The following is a 17,846-nucleotide window of genomic DNA, read 5'->3' as shown; positions in this document are numbered from 1 at the left end:
AGCATTTTACATACAGGCTTCGATCTTCAGAATACCCTGGAGTCAGTAGAAAAACCTTTTAAATCAAGTTTTGTACAATAGAAACTTCTCAGCAGTCAAAATTTGGACTGTAAAAAAATACATGCAGAACATACTTTTCTGAAAAGACTTAACTTTGAACAAAGCACCAAACTACATAAATGCAGAATGAAAACAGTATTTCCACTCCACTAAAAGTAGTCATCATTAAAGATGTAAAAGTCTCCTAACTTCACCAGGCACCGTTCACTTTTTAAACAGAAAATAGTGTCCATAAAAAATATCCCAAATCTATTGCAGGTTTCAGAAAAGCTTGGACTTGATGTTTTAATAGCGATGAGATGAGTAGGATCATGATCGAGAACAAGACCTGTATCCTCCACAACTGTAGTAAGGAGAAGGTGACTGTCTTCTGTAAATCTGATCCCTGCCTTGAGCTGCTCTCCATCCACCATCTCCTCCACCACCTCCTCTGTATGGTCTGCTATAATAGTCCCGGTCATCATAACCCCGATCATATCCTCTGTCATAATAGTCCTGGCATCGTGAACTTCCACAAGTGGGTCTCTCCATATAAATTCCTGGTGTTGGGGTGTGGAGTCTTTTTGTGATAGAGAAATCAACCCTAATTTGACGTCCATCAAGCTCCATTCCATTGGCATGTTCTTTAGCTTCCTTGGCATCATCTATATTTTCAAAACACACAAAGGCAAATTCTCTTGACTGACTAGACTGCTGGTCATACACAATGGACACATCATCAACGGGGCCATATTTAGAGAACACTTCCCTTAGATCTCTTTCTGTAAAGTACAAGCTCAATCCAAACACTCCAAGAAAATAGTTGGGGTCAGGATTTTCCCAGTTCCCAACATGACTCCTTTGAGTAGAGATGGGAGAATGGCTGTGGTTGTGGTGTCTGCGATAATCTCGTCTCTAAGACCTACTTCAGGATCATCTGTGAGAGCGAGATCGTGTTCGTAACCTTGTATAATGCCTTCTAGAACTTCTTCTGGATCTAGACCGAAATTCAGATCTGGATCTTGACTTTGATCTAGGATGCCTTGAATCTTCCGTGAAGCGAGACCTTGCAGGTGTATGCGGTACAGATTTCCCAGATCCATGAGCACCTGCACTTCGGGAGGAAGCATGGGATTCCTGCTAACTGTAGTTCTGCTCCTGATACAGCTCATGACTCCAGGTTGCCCTCACTGCTACTGGCCTTTACTGAATCTGTCAAGCTCCGCCTTCCTTACAGAGGCTCCACCAAAGCCTCACGCTATGCCACACTAAGAAAGTAGCACACAGTCGAGAGAGAGACAGAGAGAGAGAGAGAGAGAGAGAGAGAGAGAGAGAGAGAGAGAGAGAGAGAGACAGAGAGAGAGACAGAGAGAGAGAGAGAGAGAGAGAGAGAGAGAGAGAGAAAAAATTATTTTGTTAATTTACTAGTAATGAAAAGAGTGTGTCATTAATTAATCTTAAATTTCACTTTATGAGGAGCCACCTGCTTCCCACATAGGATGAATCACTGTGCATTCCACTAGCAATCTACAAATTATTGATGTTTTTACTTCCTTACTAACTCATGTGGTTTTACTGTTATCCATATTATGCTTTGTGATATTTTACCATTTAGTAACAATGTTGAATGTGTTATTTGTCCTTATAGATCATTTGTACATCTTCTTTAGAGAAATGTTTTTATGATCTATTTACTCACTATTTAATTATTTTGGTTACTTTGTATTGTTATATTTTGTATATTATACATTAGATAATTTAATTATATTTTAGTTCTCTGTTTACCAAATAATGTCAAATAAACAAACCAGAAATTAATAAATGAGACTTCATGAAGCTATAATACTGGGCAGAGGATTCTACCATCCAGGAATGTATACAGCATTTTGCCTACATGTATGTCTGTTATACATCAGAGGGTACCATATCACATTATAGATGATTATGAGTAGCCATGTGGTTACTGGTAATTGAGCTCAGAAGCTCTGAAAGGGGAATCAGTACTCTTAACCCTGAGACGTCTCTCTAGCCCCTCTTTAATTTTTTCTATATGTCTGATATATTCTTATGTCAAATGCACTCTATATCCCAGACAATGTATTCACTCATATATTGATACAAAATATTTTATTTTAATGAAGCCAGGTTTTTTAAATTTTAGTGTCATTGTTACATCTAAGAATTTCTGCCAAATCCATAATCATGGAGATATATGCCTGTGTTTGATTTTACAAGAGTAATTATTTGGCCTCTTATGTATATGTAGGTCACTGATCTATAGCTAACCAACTTTTCAGTGGTGTAAAGTAAGAATCCAACTTCAGTTAATATATCTGAGATTGGCTATTTCAGCATGCACATGTAAATAAAATCATGATGGCTTTGTCTTTGTGCTTTCAGGTTGTTTAATTTCATATAGCGATTTATAATTTTCTTCACACTGCAAATGTTAGCACAGTTGTATGACTAAATAGTATCGCATCCTGGATTCTTTTAGTCTGTTCATTTTATAGAAGTTTATACAAAATAAATTGGTCAGTGAATTTATCAGAGGAAAGGAGAAAATACAGACTCCTCCAATGTCCTCTTATTTCCAAAATTCTTAACTCATAAGTACCTCATTCTCATTCTCTCTCTCTCTCTCTCTCTCTCTCTCTCTCTCTCTCTCTCTCCCTCCTGTCCTCCATCTCTCCTTTTTCACCCCTTTTCTCCTCCTTCTTTCCCTTATTTCACTCCTTTCTCTTTATTTTGGAAAAATAATGTGGATCTTCAAAAAACTTATATTCATTGCAAGGTCCTATGTATCTTCAATCAGTCTGAGAGAATTGATTGAGGCACATGTTACAAACAACTATTTCTGCTCTTAATTGCTGAAACTTTTATTAAGGAAGATAAATTAATATGATGCCATGGCATGTTACACTTAACCAGCTACTTTGTGCTAAGTGTTAGAGATTCAGCAGAATATTGTCATTCTACTCAAAGCAAAATGCCCATCATCTATCTTAATCATGGGAGAAAAAAAGATAGAGAGATAGAAAGATAGTGACAGAGAGACAGAGAGATAGAGAGACAGAGATAGTTAGATAGATGGGCGGAGATCAATTGATATTTGATTGCCTTGACCATGTATTATACCTCAGAAGTTAGTTATTTTCAAAGGATATGTTGGATCTTACAACACTGAAAGTTAAGAATCTCTCACATGCAAAAACAATTAGAATCTATTCAAATTTAATCTAAGATTTAGTTAGTTGAATATGTCTGCCAATTATTTTATATAAAATATAACATTTCTAATGTCAGTCACTAGATTTTGAAACTAACAATATTCTGTCTATTTTTATGATTAATGTAACTTGTCTGTATTTCTATTTTTTGTTTCAAGGGAGAAATACATTTGCATAAATATGTGTATTTCACACCTATTAAATTAAAGCACTCTGAAGTAAAGGTTTTTCAAGCAAATCACTGAGAAGTAAAGTTCATAAAAACTATGAATTCCAAAAGAAATAGATTTTAGTAAGGCTCAGATAATTGAAGAAAGTTTTCCTCTGGAGAGTATTTTTTAGACTTCATTCTGACGTTCACCTGAATTTCTATGATAATAATTACCAAGTAGAATTGCTCTACCTTGCTTGATGGATAGCATTACAAATATCTTAAGACATTCTCATAACTATAGGCTGCATAAAAGTGTGCTCATTTGGAATGGAGTATAAACATCCAGGACTGTGTCAGTCCATAGAGGCTGTGGAAGGTTGAAAAACTAGAAATAAAGAAACACTGACTTATTTCTGTGTTGAATAGCACACCAGTGCTGTCTGTGATCCAACTCTAGAAATATAGAAGTAATCGAAGTCAGCGACCCTTGGGGATCCTTCTATGTAGCTGTGCATATAGAAATTCCTTTGGCTGCCATTTATTTTTAACATTTCTTGAATCAACCACAAGTAAATAATCATGCTGGGGTTTGAGGAGTGTATATTTACATCTGCTGTGCCTTAGCAGCTAGTATTTGTAGCTATGCATCTTAGAAGACCCACAGCTTGCCAAGTGGACTGTGGAGCAGAGGGTCTAGCTGTGGATTTGTTTCTCTCAGTTGCAATCTCCGATTTAAACTAGCAGTGTGGAATTGGCAAGCTGCTCAAGCCTGATTCTTGGGTTGCTCAACTGTGAAATAAGAAAGTCCAACAGCATGTTCTCTAAGGCTGGGTTAGTTGACTTTTATGTTGCTGTGACAATAATATCCCAGAAAAACAGCTTACAGGAGATGTGTTTTACTTTGACTGAGGGCTTCAAGAGACTTCATTCCATCATAGCAAGGATGATCAGTTGAGAGTTCTGTGCATATGATGAGGGTGTAGATGAGGAGTGTAGATTTTGAATATTCTTTTTTATTTTTATCATGATAAGGAGATGTATGCAAGATTAAAATGGTCAGGGAACTTTAAGAGACAAATATCAAATTCATACACACAAATTTCTCCTTTCATTTGGAGATTAGTATTTAACTTACATCTTGTTTGCTCTCTCTCTCTCTCTATCTCTCTCTCTCCTTCCCTCTCTCTTCTTTCCTTCCTTCCTTTTTCCTTTCTATTTGTTTTTGAATTTTGATGTCCTTCCCCATAAAACTCGCATATTTCTTCAGCATCTTTGGGACTTTATCCTTATCAGTCATTTAAAGATGTTACTCAGAAGTAGAAGTCACAGGCCACATCTGCAGTCAGCTATAATCTTAAAGCCAGCCTTGGTTATTATTTTAGTTTGCCTATTCGTACTCCATAAATGTTGTAACACCTTTAAAACAGGACCATAAACTGAAACAAGGTATTCAAATCAGAAGCCCATGGGACAAATTTCTAGTATTAACAATTAAGGAGAACCTTAGATTATGCATTTGTATTGGAAATGAACTGAAGCACCTGTCTTAAGTCATGTAATCAAAGTTCAGTTCAAAACCAAAAATGGAAAATTAACATTATTATTTGGGATAGTTTTCAAAGAAAAACATAGTGGACTGCCTTAAAAAAAAGAATTGAGCAGATGTGTGAAGCAATGGGGGCTGGGGAACTGGAGGTAGCCACAAGAAAGTCCCAGGTGCCAGAAAAGCGAGAGGCTCCCCAGGTCCCAAAAATAATGACATTAACTGAAATACTCAACAAAGGGGAAGGAGAACTTGTGGAGACCATATCCAGAGGTTAGGCAAGGCCCCCAACTGGGGGATGGGACCACCCACTCATCTCCAAATTTTTAACCCAGAAGTACTCCTGCTTAAAAGAATTATGGAGATAAAGTGTAGAACAGAGACTGAAGGAAAGGCCATCCAGAGCCTGCTCCATCTGGGGATTCATCCCATATACAGACACCAAATGGTGACACTATTGCTGATGCCAAGGCATGCTTGCTGATATAGCTGTCTCCTGAGAGGCTCTGCCAAAGCCAGACCAATAGGGAGGCGGATGCTTGCAACCAACCATTGGACTAAGCACAGGGACCCCAATGGAGAAACTAAGGATAGGACTGAAGAAGTTGCAGGAATTTGCAACCCCATAGGAAGAATAACAATATCAACCAACCAGAACCCCCAGATATCTCAGGGACTAAATCACCAACCAAAGATTACACGTGGTGGGGACCCATAGCTCCATCTGCGTATGTAGCAGAGAATGGCCTTACCTGGCATCAGTGAGAGGAGAGGCCCTTGGTCCTGTGAAGGTTTGATGCCCCATTGTAGGAATGTCAGGGCAGTGAGGTGGGAATGGATGGGTAGTTAGGTATGGGAGCACCCTCATAGAAACAAGGGGACTGGGGATGGGATAGGTAGTTTGCAGAGGGGAAACCTGGAAAGGAGATAACATTTGGAATGTAAATAAAGAAAATATCCACTAAAAATAGATAAATATCTAAGCTCTACAGAAGAACTGTCTAATAATAAATACCCATACAGAGCATTCAATACATTAGCCACCTGTGACTGTTAAGTTCCGGAAATATGACTAATATAAACTAGGCACTGACAGTATGGAATAGAAATTAAGTTATAATGGCTACATATGGGGCATAACTTCACGGGTTTACCAGGACAGAAAATTCTACTCCCTCTCTTTTCTCATCCCACTGTGTGTGTGTGTGTGTGTGTGTGTGTGTGTGTGTGTGTGTGTGTGTGTGTGTGTGTGTGTGTGTGTGTGTGCAGGCTTGCCTGTGCTTGTGTGTGTGTGAATGGTTGATGCAATTGGTATTTCAATCACCCTTCTCCTTTATTTTTATTGCACAGTCTCAAACTTGCCAATGGAGATGACTGTTTATGCTACATAGGCTAACCAGAAAGCTATTGGACCCAACTGTCTGAACCACTAGACCTGAGATTAAAGACAACCATAGCTTTTTAGTTTTAATGTGGGTGCTGGGAATCAAAGTGTGAACATTCAATGAGCTATCTTCTTCTTCAAGTGGTTTTTTTCTTTTCTTTTTTTTAAGAACGAAGATTTTTAATTTTCATTCATTATACATATCCATGCCAGTAACAAATAATTTTGTTTACATCTATAGATCTGTCTAAACAAAAATAACATTTCTTTTTACTTAGATATTTTATGTATTTACATTTCAAATATTATCCCATTTCCCCCTCTCCCAGTCTCCCCATCCTTTTCCCCCTGTTTATATGAGGATGCTTTTCCTCCCCAGCTCCGCTCCCACCCATCTACTTTCACCTCACCACCCTGACATTCCGCTACGCTTGTGGAAATAAGCCTTCATAGGACCAAGGGCTTCTCCTATTGATGCTAGACAATGCCATATTCTGCTACATATGCTGCTGGAGCCATGGTTTCCTCCCTGTGTACCCTTTGGTCAGTTGTGGTGACACACACCAGTAGGATTTGCTGAAAGAGGCAGAGGCAGGAGGATCATAAGTTTGAGGTCAGCCTGGGTTATATTGCTCAAGTCTCTTAAGTGGCTCATATGAGCTATATGAGTTAAACTCTCTCAAACACATCTTTTCATACCAAACTGATATATACCAAGCTATGTGAGTCAATATCTAGTGTTGCCAATTCTGTTTAAATGCTTCATGTGCAATGGACTCTTAACAATGACTTGATTTTGTAAGCCGTACACTACATAATTTTTAACGTCATGCAATATACCACCTAGCAGGAAATAGAGACTCGCTTCTGTACAACACCACACTATCAAGATACCCCTTCACACATAAGTGCCAAGACACAACTGGAATAGTGGCAAGCATATTAGAATGGTTTAAAACATGAGAAAGCATGGCCACAGTTTCAGCCTTAAGTACTTAGTGATTGTTGTTGTATGAAACCAGATTGTTTTCATAGTGTTAATACATTGACAAGAAAATGTAAAAGTTGAAAGGGGTACCTAACTTCCTGAAACAAATATGAAGCTGGACTAACAAATCATTGATGGAACACTAAACTATCAATAGACCATATTGATGAAGATGTTATTGTATTTGCTGCTAGGAACTGGAGTTTAAAATCTTTCAGACACTAACCAAGACCGTGGGAGTAGAAAGAGTCATCTCTATAGTGTAAGCATCTAAGACACTGGACTTGGTACTGGAGAAGGCAGTCAAACGATGAATATCATTTTATCAGTGGCTCTCAAACTCAGCTTCACCTTAGAGACTCCTGTAGGCTTCCAAACTAAGAAATTCACAATATAGAAAAATGAAAACAAATTTGCTGAGGCCATTCTAGCAACTAATTAGATCAGAATTCTCTGTAGGCATCAATTTTTATTTAAAGCTTCATGTGCCATTCTGATGTGAAGCCAAATTTGAGCACCACTATTGGAGGTGAACTGTAAGAATGCAGAATGACAAATATGAGTCAGATTAGAAATTTAAATATATTCTGCCTCAGGTACAAAATCATAAGCTGAAATGCAAAACTAAACAATTGACCAAGTTCTTGATACTCCAGTGTGTCTTGGCCAAAACACCTTGGATTGACAGTACAACTAGGCTACAAGAAGACTCACTAACAAAAAAAATAAATCAGAAGAAGAACAAAAAACTAAACTTTTTTTTTATTAACTTGAGTATTTCTTATTTACATTTCGAATGTTATTCCCTTTTCCAGTTTCCGAGCCAACATCCCCCTAACCTCTCCCCCTCCCCTTCTTTATGAGTGTTCCCCACCCCATCCTCCCCCATTACCGCCCTGCCCCCATCTACCACAAGGTAAGGAAGATAGATTGTCACCTACATAGGTTCAAAGACCAACTACCCACATCAAATCCAGGTACAGTAGCAAACAACTGTATCTCCAGTCCTTGAGAAGAGAAGGCAAATCCCTGAGTCTCATTAACTAGACAACTTACCTAAAACAGTGTGCTGGCTTCAGTGAAAGAGATTGCCTCAAAAAGCAATATAGGGAGGCCTGTTATGTTGAAATCTGGTCATTGCTTGCCTCATGTATACACACATGCTACATAAACACAGGTGCAAATATACCAAACATATAACAAATATAAAGAAATTCATCACAATTAATAATCAGTAACAAAAAAATAAAACTCTAAGGTTTTAGGATTTTTCTGCTTATTCATGCAGATGATCCAGTTCAAATTCTTAGAACCAATGGTGACAGTATCATGTAACTCCAACTCCAGGAGACATGCTAATATGACCTCTACAGGCAACTTACACACACACACACACACACACACACACACACACACACACACATATATATATATATATATATATATATATATATATATATATATATGGAGAGAGAGAGAGAATTAGATAAATAAACCTAAACAATAATGTCTAAGATTTTAAGACAATTTAATGACAGCATGAATGAATATGAAGGAGTATATGCTTTATAATGATTGATAATATACAAGAAAAATGAACATTAGTAACATATATCATTAACAGAAGTTTAGTTTGGAAGAGTTTCCCCAGACATATTCTACAGACTTATTGTCACCTGTAATTTGATACATGAAAACAAAAATATGAGGAAAAGAGTATCCTTTGGAGTGGACGCATCTTCAAAGAATATGTTCTTAGGGAACTGTGTTCAAATGCCACCCACTGTAGTAATATCAGAGTAAACTTACGTCTCTAGAAGAAAGAGAAAACTCACACTCAAAAAGGAGTAGATGGCATGGAATAACCAATTACTAAATATTGGAGACAAATTTTCCAAATTAAAAAGCGTAGAAAAGAAAGGGAAGACATCACAACAGACGCAAAGGAAACATAGGTAAAACATAAGAAGGTGTTTTCCAAACATGTACTCCACGAAATTAAAAAATCTAAAAGGATTGGTTATATTACTGGACTACTTACCCCTTGGCAAAGTTAAATCAAAACAAGATAAACAATGTAAACAAACCTGTGAACCTTACTAAAATAGAAGAAATAATTTTTAAAAAATAACAACCGAATCCAAAAAAAACCCCCAACAAAACAAAACAAGCAAAATTATACAAAGAAAAATGATGTAAAACAAAAATAAAAGCAACAACAAAAATATGCCAAAAAACCCAAAATACAAAAAAAAAAAAAACACAACAAAAAAATTCAGCCAGATGGTATTAGTTCAGAATTGTACCAGACTTTCAAAGAACAGTTAATTTCAATACTCCTCAACTTATTCTACAAAAGAGAAAACAAAGGAACCTATGTAAATCTATTCTATGGTGTCATACCCTAATTCTCAAACCTAAAAGGTTTGAAAACAATAAAGTAAATTGGATACCAGTTTCCCTCAAGTGCATAGTAGATCCAGGGGAGAAGAGAGAAGGGAGGAGTGGAAGGAGTGGAAACTGTGTTTGCATTGTATTGTGAGAGAAGACTATTTTAAATAATAATAAATAATAAACTTGCAAACCATATTCAATAACGCAACAAAAATACCATCCCCCTTATTCATGTAGATATTACATCTGGTGTTTCTACAATGTAAACAATATGAAAGCAAAAAAAAATCATAAGATAATCTAATCAGATGCAGAAAAAGCCTTTGACAAGTCCAATACTCCTTCATGATGTAAGTCCTAGAGAGATTAGACATACGAGGGTGATAGCTAAATATAATACAATCAATTTACAACAAGCCCACAGCCAAAAGTCATTTTTAATTGAGAGAATCTCCACTAAAATTGGGAGCACCTTCTCTCCTTACCTATTCAAGAGATTATGTGCCTGGTAAACTAGGTCATTAAATAAATGGAAATCAAGGAGATACAAATGGGAATGGAGAAAGTATAACAAACTTTCATTTTAGATGATATGATTGTATGCACAAGTGACAATGAAAATTTCATTGGGCAATGACTACATCTGCTGAGCAGCTTCCCTTTTGGGAAGATAGCAGGATAAAAAATCAACTAACAGAAAAATCACTTTTTCTTCTATATACAAATAACAAAGAAAGGGATTGAGAAAAAAAAATCATGGAAATAACAACAGCCTCAAATAAAATAAAAATTCATGTGGTAGCTTTATCCAAGCAAGTGAAAGATGTATATGATAAAATATTTAATGTATTAGAGAAGAAATCAGAAGATAGAAAGATTTCCCATGCTTGTGGATTGACAGGATTATTATAGTAATAAGAATGGCCATCCTACAAAAGCAATCTACAGAGTTAGTATGGTCCCTATCAAAATTCCAGCACAATTCATCACAGATCTTGAAATAACAATTCTCAAACTTGTGTAGGAAAGCAAAACAAAAACAAATAAAAACTAGAACAGCAAAAATAAAATCCTGAATTTAGAAAAAAAAAGGAAGGAAGGAAGGAGGGAAGGAAGGAAGGAAGGAAGAAGACAGACAGACAACTGCTGGAAATATCACCAGCACCAATCTGAAGTTATTCAACTGAGCTACAGTAATAGAAACAACATCAGCATGAAATCGGAACATGCCTTCCATCAAGGGAATTGAAATGAAGACCCAGGCATAAATCCACGCAACTATGGACACCTGGATTTTTATCTAGAAATGCACTGTGGAAAGGACAGTGTCTTTCATGATAGTGTGGATCAAACTGGATGACTGCAGGAGAATACAAATACAGCCATACTTATTACCCTAAACAAAACTCAACTTCAAATGGATCAAATAACTCAAAATAAAGCAAGATACATTGAAGACAGTGTAGAGAAGAGCTTGGGATTCATTAGCACAAGAAAAGATGTTCTGAACAGAACTCCATTAGTACACACACTAAAGTCAATAATTAATGAATGGAACCTCATGAAATTAACACATTATTGCATGGAAAGAGCAAAGTGGCAATATTAAAAATGGGAATTTTTAAAAACTATATCCCCCATAGAGGGTTAATATCCAAATTATATGAAGAACTCAATAAAACTAGATATCCACAAAACAAAAACCCAATTCAAATCATGAATACCAGATCTAGAGAATTCTTAAAAGTTAAAACACAATGCCTGACAAATATTTAAAGAAACATTCAGTATCTTCAGTATCTAAACCAGTTCGAAATTTCACCTCACAGCAGTCAGATTAGTAACAGTTGGCAGCCCATGCCTGCAGAGAAGTAGAGTAAGGCAAACATCAATTCACTGATGGTGGGAGTACAAATATGTACACTCACTATGGCCATTACTCAGGAAGACTGTATCAATCTACCTCGGTATACCTTCTACTAATTTAGTAAACCAGTATAGTCCATGACAAATATTTATAAGATACAAATAAGTGTAAGACTATATGAATATGTGTAATCTTAAGACATATATTGTGTTTTGACAACAGCTTCCAGATTTTCTCATATTTACCTTAGGAAGCAGAGCTGGTCCACAATCTGAGATAGATGTGATTGCTCCTAACCAAATCAAATCCTCCAAATCATCTCTCTTGACTTCAATTTTCCATTAATAAGCCCATCCACAATCACTCTTTCTATTCACCTCACAGACACAAACAAGAATAAAAGCCACATACAGTTATTTCACTTGCTTGGTTAGAGTCACACTAAGGTATTTTATGATATTGGGACTGTTGGGAAGGGTGTCATTTCCTTAATTTCTTTCTCAGCCTGTTTATCCTTTAAGTAGAGGAAGGCTACAGATTTGTTTGAGTTAATTTTATACCCAGCCACTTGGCTAAAGTTCAGGCTTAGTAGTTCTCTGGTGGAACTTTTGGGGTCACTTAAGTATACTATCACATCATCTGAAAATAGTGATATTTTGACTTCTTTCCAGTTTGTATCCCTTTGACCTAATTTTGTTTTCTGATTGCTCTGGCTAGGACTTCAAGTACTATATTGAATAAGTAGGGGAGAATGGGCAGCCTTGTCTAGTCCCTGATTTTAGTGGGATTGCTTCAAATTTCTCTCCATTTAGTTTAATGTTAGCTACTGCTTTGCTGTATATTGCTTTCACAATATTTAGGTATGGACCTTGAATTACTGGCCTTCCTATGACTTTTATCATGAAGTGGTGTTGAATTTTGTCTAATGCTTTCTCAGCATCTAATGAAATGATAATGTGGTTCTTATCTTTGAGTTTGTTTATATAGTGATACATTGATGGGTAATCACATATTGAACTATTCCTGCATCCCTGGGAAGAAGCCTACTTTATCATGATGGATGATCATTTTGAAGTGTTCTAGGATTAGGTATGTGAGAATTTTATTGAGTATTTTTGCGTTGAAATTCATAAGGGAAATTGGTCTGAAGTTCTCTTTCTTTGTTGGGTCTTTGTGTGATTTAGGTTTAATCCTAACTGTGGGAATTTGGTAGTGCTTCATCTGTTTCTATTCTGTGGAATAGTTTGGAAATTATTGGTATGAGATCTTCTATGGCGGTCTGATAGAATTCTGTTCTAAACCCATTTGGTACTGGACTCTTTTTGGTTGGGAGATTTTTTAATAACTGCTTCCATTTTTTAGGAGCTATGGTGCTGTTTAGACGATTTATCTGTCCCTGATTTAACTTTAGTACCAGGTATTTGTCTAGAAAATTCTCCATTTCCTCCAGATTTTCCAGTTTTGTTGAACATAGGCTTTTGTAGTAGGATCTCATGATTTTTTTTAATTTCCTCAGATTTTGTTGTTATAGACATAACAGCATAATCATTTCTGATTTTGTTAATTTAAATACACTCTCTGTTTCCTCTGATTAGTCTGGCTAAGGGCTTATCTATCTTGTTGATTTTCTCAAAGAACCATCTCCTGGTTTTGTTGATTTTTATATAGCTCCTTTTGTTTCTACTTGGTTTATTTCAGTCCTGAGCTTGATTGTTTCCAGCCTTCCACTCCTCTTGGGTGTATTTGCTTCTCTTTGTTCTAGAACTTTTAGGTGTGCTGTCAAGCTACTGATGTATGCTTTCTCCTGTTTCTTTATGGAGGGACTCAGAGCTATGAGTTTTCCTCTAAGCACTGCTTTCATTGTATCCCATAAGTTTGGCTATGTTGTGCCTTCATTTTCATTAAATTCTAAAAAGTCTTTAATTTCTTTATTTCTTCCTTGACCAAGTTATCAATGACTAGAGCATTGTTCAAATTCCACGTATATATGGGCTTTCTGTTACTTTTGTTGTTATTGAAGACCAGCCTTAGTCCATCGTGCTCTGACAGGATGCATGGGATTATTGCAATGTTCTTGTGTCTGCTGAGGCCTGTTTTGTGACTGATTATATGTTCAGTTTTGGAGAAGGTACCATGAGGTTCTGAGAAAAAGGTATATTCTTTTGTATTAGGATGAATTTTTCTATAAATATCTGTTCAATCCATTTGGTTCATATCTTCTGTTGGTTTCTCTATGTTTCTTTTAATTTCTGTTTCCATGATCTGTCCATTGATGAGATTGGGGTGTTGAAATCTCCTGTTATTATTGTGAGGTGCAATGTGTGCTTTGATCCTTAATAAGGTTTCTTTTATGAATGTAGGAGTCCTTACATTTGAAGCATAGATATTTAGGATTGAGAGTTCATCTTGGTAGACTTTTCCTTTGATGAATATGAAGTGTCCTTTCTTATCTTTTTTGATAACTTTTGGTTGAAAGTCAATTTTATTCAATATTGGAATGGCTACTCCAGCTTTTATCATTGGACCATTTGCTTGTAAAGTTGTTATCCAGCCTATTACTCTGAGGTATTGTCTGTCTTTGTTTCTGTTGTGTTTTTCCAGTACTGTATGTAGCAAAATTCTGGGTCCTGTTCATGTGTCCAGTATGTTATTCTATGTCTTTTTATCAGAGAATTGAGTCCATTGATATAAAGAGATATTAAGGAATAGTGATTGTTGTTTCCTTTTATTTTTGATGTTAAAGGTGGAATTATTTTTGTGTGTGTCTCTTCTTTTGGTTTCCTTGCAATTAGATTACTTTCTTGCTTTTTCCAGAGTGTAGTTTCCCTTGTGTTGGAGTTTTCCATCTATTATCCTTTGTAGGGCTAGATTTGTAGAAAGATATTGTGTAAATTTGGTTTGTCATGAAATATCTTGGTTTCTCCATCTATGTTAATTGAGTGTTTTGCTGGATATAGTAGCCAGGGCTGGTATTTGTGTTCTCTTGGGATCTGTAGGACATCTTCCCAGGATCATTAGGCTTTCATAGTTTCTGGTGAGAAATCTGGTATAGTTCTTATAGGTCTGCCTTTATATGTTACTTGACCTTTTTTCCCTCACTTCTTTTAATATTCTTTCTTTGTTTTGTGCATTTGGTGTTTTGACTGTTATGTGACGGGAGGAATTTCTCTTTTGTTCCAATCTATTTGGAGTTCTCTAGGTTTTATGTATGTATGGGCATCTCTTTCTTTATGTTAGGGAAGTTTTCTTCTATGATTCTGTTGAAGATATTTACTGACCCTCTAAATTGGGAGTCTTGGTTCTCTTCTATACCTATTATCCTTAGGTTTGTTCTTCTCATTGTGTTCTGGATTTTCTGGATGTTTTGGGCTAGAAGCTTTTTGCATTTTACATTATCTTTGATGGTTGTGTCAATGTTTTCAATGGTCTCTTCTGTCCCTAGATTCTCTTTTCTTTCTCTTGTATTCTGTTGGTAATGCTTGCAGCTCTTACTCCTGACCTCTTTCCTAGGTTTTCTATCTCTAGGGTTGTCTCTCTTTGTGCTTTCTTTATTGTTTCTATTTTCATTTTTTGATCCTGGATTTTTTTTCCCAATGCCTTCACCTTCTTGCTTGTGTTTTCCTGTAATTCTTTATGGGATTGTGTGTTTGCTCTTTAAGGGCTTCTACTTTTAACTTGTGTTGTCCTGTATTTCTTTAAAGGATGTATTTATGTACTTCTTAAATCCTCTATCATCATCATAAGATGTCTGGATACCTAGTATTTGCTTTGGTGGGAGACCTGGGCTCTAATGATGCAAGTAGTCTTGGTTTCTGTTGCTTAGGTTCCTATGCTTGCCTCTTGCCATCAGGTTGTCTCTGAGGATAGATTGTCTTGCTGTCTTTGACAGTGACTTAACCCTCCTGTAGGCCTATGTGTCAGCACGCTTGTAGACTTGTTTTCTTTCAGCCTGATCTGGGAACAAAGAGGTGTTTCTGGTTTTGTGTGACTTGAAGCCTCCAGATGGGTTGCTTGGCACAGAAGATGTGGTCTTATCTCTGCTCTCAGGTGTGTAGGCAGTAATGGTGACTGTCTTTCAGCTCTTGACACAGGCAGAACTAGAAGGGTCCTGCCCCAGGCTGCTCCTAGGTCCCTTTGCCAAGAGGGCATAGATGTCACTAGTCGATTTCCTCTTGGGTCAGAAAGTAGTTGTCTCCTCTGAGTTCTCATGATTATCCATACTTCTGAGTGTCTGGCTCTCTCCCCCATGGGATTTGCGTGCAGGGAGCTGTTGAACAGGTTCAGTTCTGTTCAGGGCACAGGTAGAGACCAGCAGGTTCCTGCAGCTGACTGCTCCTATATGCCTGTATCCAGAGGCCACTATGCAAGTTTCTCTTGGGCCAGGAATATGAGTATAAGTGGCATTCTCCTCTTAGGTTTGTTCACACTTCTGGGAGTTCAGCGCTCTACTTCATGGGATTTGGCTGCAGGGAACTGTGGGGCTTCCCAGTCTTTTTAAAACAAGAAGCTCTGTCTCTGAATCTCCTGCTTATTCCCTGTATTTTTCTTGTTTCAAATGGACAATTTTTTGTTTCTAATATTTGACACTTACCAAAGTTATCAATTAAAGGGACAGCATTAAATTCCAAGCATGGTTAATTGGACTTTCTCAGTAGAAGCAATAATAGGTCTACAGTTATGGAAAAATTTCTCATGACCTAAGAGTTTTTACAATTATTTTCTTGTCTTCTGTGCTTGTTTTTTATAATGCATTGAACTTCTTTGAATATTTTAATTGATAGAATAAAATTTAATTACTCACTGTTCTAAGAAGAAACTGTAGACATTTACTATTCTTGGTGAATAAAGAGGTAGTCAAGCTGCTTGGTCTTTTCCTTACTAGCTCAATTGGCATCTAGCATTCAAATCATTAGTAATTTAGCAATATTTTTCCCTTGACTTTCATAGAGCATGTGTTGTCAGTCAGTCAATAGTATGGCTTAATGGGAAATTTCATGTCAAAGTCACTGAAAACACACAGGTCTGTGTTCTTTAAAAACAGAAAACCACATTTTATGTTGGAACCTATTCAGCTAGTAGTGCAAATTTTATTAATCTACTTCTAAGTCATGGTTTAGCACTCAGAGACTTATTGTATTAAGTCACCCACACACCAGTCCTTTCATGTCATGATTAAAGGAATATTGAATAGTCAGGAAGGCTGGGTAACATGGAGAAGCGCTAACAAATCTTTACTGTCAACAGAAGTAAGAGCAGAGGGGATGAGGGAGAAAGAGAGGCAGGAAGGGAGGGAGAGATTCATCACCATGAGAAGGTAGTATCTGCATGATTGTGTTGGAAAATGAACCTGTAAAGGAAATATGAAACTACAAGAATTAGCACTTAGCATTTAAGTAAGGGTCTATGGTTGTATGAAATGCAAGATGGTAAACACGTACTAAATATACAGTTATCTCAAGTGGCTGATGGAGAATGACTACTGATGACAATTAAGTATACTGTTCCCTGTAAATGCATTTACAGGCAAATATGATTTAAAATTGTTACTGAGCATAATTGACACATACTAAATATATGAATTATAATGAGTGACTTGATAACCTTCAATTATTTTGTGACATGTTTTATATATTATTATATTTTGAACTGTGGTTATTAAAACTAAAGTTCATATATTACAATTTTTATCAAATCCTGAATTGTCAAAATGCATGATATATGTAAAAACTACAATTATAAAATTATGTATTTCTACATATATCTAATTTTTCACTCAGAGATAATTTTCAAAATAATTTTTACTATTACATTTTTCTCAATATATATATACTTGTGCACATGAAAAATATTCAAAATATACTTACCTCAAGCACTCATTCCCTTTCTTTTCTAGTATTCTTACTGGTCACTATGGTACTCTTCCAGTCTTTCATCTTTTCTTCTATATACACGGAATCTTGCTCTCTTTCTGCACGGCCCTTCATGGTATGTAAATATTATTATAAATGTAGATGGGTTAATTAAATCATGTAGGTTCATATGAATATACTTGATAGATATTTTATCACATACAAAAATCATAATAATGAGAATTGGAAATATTTATTCAAATACTTTCAACCATGAACACATTCAATTTGAGCATATAAAATTTTTCCTGGTTCATTTTCTAAGTAAGTTATATTATTTTTGATTTTTTTAGTACAATTTTTAGTTCCCAGCAAAAATGCACAGGAAAGTATAGATA

At 36.2% G+C, this 17,846-nt stretch overlaps 1 pseudogene; it reads right to left on the bottom strand.

Annotated features, from left to right (window-relative positions):
• Positions 1 to 345: 345 nt before the first annotated feature.
• LOC116904341 overlaps positions 346 to 17,846 on the bottom strand; it is a 142,370-nt pseudogene continuing 124,869 nt past the window's right edge.

The sequence above is a fragment of the Rattus rattus genome, chromosome 6 (assembly GCF_011064425.1).
Source record: "Rattus rattus isolate New Zealand chromosome 6, Rrattus_CSIRO_v1, whole genome shotgun sequence".
Taxonomy (NCBI): Eukaryota; Metazoa; Chordata; class Mammalia; order Rodentia; family Muridae; genus Rattus; species Rattus rattus.
The sequence above is the reverse complement of the archived record's forward strand: the minus strand, read 5'-3'. Positions and strand labels throughout refer to the sequence as shown.